The sequence below is a fragment of the Mirounga angustirostris genome, unplaced genomic scaffold, assembly GCF_029215605.1.
Source record: "Mirounga angustirostris isolate CCGP_5_RB_7025 unplaced genomic scaffold, mMirAng1.0.hap1 SCAF_16, whole genome shotgun sequence".
Classification (NCBI taxonomy): Eukaryota; Metazoa; Chordata; class Mammalia; order Carnivora; family Phocidae; genus Mirounga; species Mirounga angustirostris.
In genome coordinates, this window is record NW_026991724.1 from 48,645,085 (window position 1) to 48,650,521 (window position 5,437).

A 5,437-nucleotide genomic window follows, 5' to 3' on the forward strand; every position below is an offset into this window, starting at 1 on the left:
CTGCAAATCCCAAGGAAAGTAGGTTCGTTCTGCTACAGATCATGGGACTTAAGTCAGCAAGCAAGGGGTGAACCCTTAAACCTGGTGGAGGGCTGTCACAATGCCGTACTGCTTTCATTACTGTGGTTTTGAAATGTAGTTTGAAATCGGGAAGAGTGATTCTTGCCCAAGTGATTCCAGCTTCGTTCTTCTTGCCCAAGATTTCTTTGGCTCTTTGACATATCTTGTGGTTCCACCCAAATTACAGAATTCCTTTTTCCCCTTCCCTGAAAAAGACCATTGGAATTTTGATGGGGATTGCATTGCACATATAGGTCATGTTGAATAGTACGGATATTTTAACAGTATTAATTCTTCCAACCCATGGACAGGGGATATCTTTTCATTTATTGGTGTGGGCTTCAGTTTCTTTCCTCAATATCTCATGGTCCTAGCCTAAAGATCTTTCCCCTCCTTGATGACATTTAGTCCAATTATTTTGTTTCTTTCTCTTTCTTTCTTTTTTTCAGAGAAGACTGAATTCTTTTACTTAGCTGTAAACAAGTTAGTTGCAACATAATTTCTTTTCCATGTGGAGAGCTCCCGATAGGTTCTTAAACAGTAGGAAAACATTTGCTGTTCAATTTCATTGAGAACCTTCCACAGAAACCATCCCAACAGAGTGAGAGTATCACAATGTTTCAGTCCCACTCTAAGTGTACTATTTTAAAGTACACTTGAAAGTTTAAATGTGTACAAATTCAGAGGTGTAAGAAACTTCAATAGATACAGAGTTTAGGAAGGTGAAGGCTGTGAATGTCTCTTTTCGTTCAATGCATCCTTTTTTTTTTTTTAAAGATTTTATTTATTTATTTGACAGAGAGAGACACAGCTAGAGAGGGAACACAAGCTGAGGGAGTGGGAGAGGGAGAAGCAGGCTTCCCTCCGAGCAGGGAGCCCGATGCGGGGCTTGATCCCAGGACCCTGGGATCCTGACCTGAGCCGAAGGTGCTTAATGACTGAGCCACCCAGCACCCCTCAATGCATCCTTTATATTGCACTCTTCACACATAAGCAGCTGTTCCTGCTATTTCCTGGGCCAAAAAAGAGCAGATCGTCCAAGGAATGGAATTTACTCTGGCATTCTCCTGGGTATGACACCTTTGTAAAGCCAAATGCCAAGACACAAGCATCTTGGGGCAGTACTCCAAAACTACAGGCTTTGCTTTCTTTTTTTTTTTTTTTTAATTTTATTTATTTATTTGAGACAGAGAGAATGAGAGAGAGAGCACATGAGAGAGGGGAGGGTCAGAGGGAGAAGCAGGCTCCCTGCCGAGCAGGGAGCCAGTTGCGGGACTGGATCCAGGGACTCCAGGATCATGACCTGAGCCAAAGGCAGTCGCTTAACCAACTGAGCCACCCAGGCGCCCAGGCTCTGCTTTCTTGATGGTGGCAAATGGGGACCTTAGTCTTGCTTCCCATGAGTAGACACTAAAGCCATTGTGCTTATCTTTGCTTCTCTTCTGGTTGAGTGGACTCTGCTTATTCCTTGACCCATAGTCTGTGGGGGCTGGGCGTTGCCTCCCAAGCAGCATCTTTGGTGCCCACAGAGCAGAGCTCCCTTGCCTCTGACCCTACAGACTGGACTAACTACTCCCTGCCTCCCCGGTGCCTGCTTCCACCCCTCAGGGCCCCGCCAGGGCAAAGCATTTCATTCTTTCTGATGCCATGGGACATGGGAACCTTTTATTTCTTTTCCAGGTAGTTTGCCATAGGTTCTTTGTTAGTGGATAGAAATGCACTGATTTCTGTAGATTGATTTTGCATCCTGCAGCTTCCTTAAATTTGTATATTAGTTCTGACAGTGTTTCATGGAGCCTTTGGAGTTTTCTCTATAGAAGATCCTGTCATCTACAAACAAAGAGAATTTTACTTCTTCTTTTCTGGCATGAATGTCTTTTATTTCTTTTTCTTGCCTAATTGCTCTGGCTAAGACTCTCAGTACTATGCTGAATAGAAGTGAGGATGAGCACCCTTGTCATGTTTCTGATTCTAATAGAGAAGCTTTCAGCCTTTCACCACTGAGTATGACGTTAGCTGTGGGCTTGCCATAGACAGCTTTCCTTCTGTTGAGGACCAGCATGGTAGATAGTTTTCTAATCTTGTATTTCTGTATACAAATTTGTCTTTGTACAAAAAAATGCCCACTGATTAGGAAGGAGAGCACTCCTGCATGTTGGTGGGAATGTAAACCGGGGCAGCCACTCTGGAACAGGGTAGAAAGGTTCCTCAAAAAGTTAAGAATAAAACTACCCAGTGATCAGCAAGTGCTCTCCTAGGTATTTACCCGAAGGATACAAAAATCCTAATTCAAAGGGATACACACACCCGGTGCTTACAGCAGGATTATTTACAATAGCCAAACTATGGAAACAGCCCAAATGTCCATCAGTTGATGAATGGATAAAGATGATGTGGTGTATATATATACATATAATGGAATATATATATGTATACATAATGGAATACTACTCAGCCACAATAAAGAATGAAATCTTTTCATTTGCGACAATGTGGGTGGAGCTAGAGTGTGTTATGCTAAGTGAAATACGTCAGTCAGGGAAAGAGAAATACGCTATGATTTCAGTCATGTGGAAATTAAGAAACGAAGCAAATTAGAATAGGGGAAAAAGAGAGAGAGGCAAACCAAGAAACAGATTCTTAACTATTAAGAACAAGCTGATGGTTGCTAGAGGGGAGGTGAGTGGGGGAATGAGTGAAATAGGAGATGGGGATTAAGGAGGGCACTGGTTGTGATGAGCACCAGGTGTTGTATGGAAGAGTTGAATGAGTATATTGTACACCTAAAACTAATATTACCCTGTATGTAAACTAACTGGAATTTATTTTATTTTATTTATTTTATTTTTTAAAAGATTTTAATATTTATTTGAGAGGGAGAGAGAGCACAAGCAGGGGGAGAGGCAGAGGGAGAAGCAGAATCCCTGTGGAGTAGGGAACCCAATGGGAGGCTGGTTCCCAGGACCCCAGGATCATGACCTGAGCCGAAGCAGGCCCTTAACTGACTGAGCCACCCAGGTGTCCCAACTAACTGCAATTTTTTAAGAAACCTAAAAAAATGTGCCCACTGAACTGCAAATTTTTAGGACACCTAAAAAAATGTGCCCATTTTTATGTCACTGAAATAGTTACACTGGCGTAAGATCTAGACAAGTTCGTATGTGCCTCTTGTGATGATGCAATATAAAACCCAGGAAGCATTCTTGCCACAAAATATAACCTGAAACTCTTCAATATTTGAGATTCATTTTACAAATTATAGGAAATACAGGGTTTAGAGAAGCCAGTGAAATGACGCCATAAGGAAACAAAGTCAGAATGTGGGCGTTCTACTGGACATCATGTCTGATCTGGTCTTTTCAAAGAGTCTCATGAAAAAAAATTGAGGGGGTAGAGGGACTGTTACAGAATGAAGTATTTTGCTTACTGAGTTTTCAAAAATCGAACACACCCATGTATCTAGCAGCTAGATCAGGAAACAGAACATTGCTGGCACCCTAGAAGTTGCTGCCCTCTTCCATTTATAAATTTCTTTTCTTTCTAAGATTTATTTATTTGTTTGAGAGAGGGGAGGGGCAGTGGGAGAGGGAGAGAAATCCTCAAGCAGACTCCCCGCTGAGCTCAGACCTGACATGGGGAGCAATCCCAGGACCCTGAGATCATGACCTGAGCCAAAATCAAGAGCCGGCTGCTTAACCGACTGAGCCACCCAGGTGCCCCCCATTTATAAATTTCTAATGTTGAATCACCTTACTTTGCTGGGACAATCGGAACTTAGTCACGGTGTACTGTCTTATTCTATATACTGTTGGATTTGGGGCGCCTGGGTGGCTCAGTCGTTAAGCGTCTGCCTTCGGCTCAGATCATGATCCCAGGGTCCTGGGATCGAGCCCCACATCGGGCTCTCTGCTTGGCCGGAAGCCTGCTTCTCCCCCTCCCACTCCCCCTGCTTGTGTTCCCTCTCGCTGTCTCTCTCTCTCTGTCAAATAAATAAAAAAAAAATCTTAAAAAATTATATATATATATACTGTTGGATTTGGTTTGAGAATTCCTTGTCTAGCATTTTTCCTCTATGTTCATGAGTATGATTGGCCTGATACTTTCTTCTTTTTGTACTTTTCCTGTTATTCCTATTTCAATTTAAAGGTTATGCTAACCTCAGAATGAGTTGGGTGGGGGATATTCCCTCTCTACTCTATGGATGACTTTGTATGTTTTTGAGATGATCTGTCTTGAAAATTCTGCAGAACTCTGAAAAAACTGTGCAGAACAGAAGACACCCCAGGACAGAACTATAGTGCCAATCCGACCAGGACCCCGACTGCAATGCCAATGATGGATGCCACAGGGAGGCCTGTGGTGCTTCTTCCATCTGAAATAAGAAGAAAAAGGGAGGGCAGTGAGTCCCAAGTCAAAGCTGGGGAAGCCAGGAGGGGCGGTGGGGGAAGGGCCTGGTTAGGGAGGAAGGAAAGGCCACTGAGGTCTGGGTGGCGTGTGTTTTCTCACCACAATGTCCCCACCCCCTTGACCACTGCATCGTTTCTGTTCCTCACGGTGAAACCCCTGGACTTGCTTCATTCTTCACTTTGTCCCCCCACCCCGGGCCCAGTGCCAGGGTCCTGTTCATTTTCCTCTCACATTATGCCTCTTCCCCTGGATCTTCCTTTCCATTTCTATCAATGCTCTTAGAGGGAGGCCCTTACCTGTTCACTCAACACTGATTAAAGAGAATAACATTAGCTGATGGCTTTTGAGGTCGGCCCTGCGCCAGGCACATGGGAAATACTTTATGTTTATCTCATCTGCTGCTTCCCTGTCAATGAGGGGCCAGGTGTCATCCCCACTGTGCAAAATGAGCATCTGAGTGTGTAAAGGGCTTCAGAAATCAGTGGGGGTCAGAGAGCTGGAACGTGATCAGACGACACTTAATCCCAATTCCCGGAGTCATTACAGCTAGTTACAAAACTGTTAATAACAAAAGAACAGTAGCTGCTAAGTTTGCTTGAGGCTGAATCTGTAAATGATGCTGTCTCAATTTCATCTCATGAAATCATTTTAACAACTGTCACAACAGCCCTAAGATCCAGCTGTTCTTTCCAGTTTTAGAGATGAGGAGACTGAGGCTCAGGAGGTTGAGCATCTTGCCCGAGGTCCAGTAGCTGGTACATATTAGAACCAAGATGCTAGCAAGATCCGTCTAATTCTGGGGAATTTTATCCACATTGCCAGAGAGGCTCTGAAGGTGGGTCCCACCTCCTCCAGGCCTGCATCCACTTCACACCTCCGCCAGTAAAATATAAAGAGAAGAAGAGGGAGAGGTCGAGGGTCACTCACAGTTCACATTCAGCCTGATGGGGTCACTTTTGCTGGAACCGAC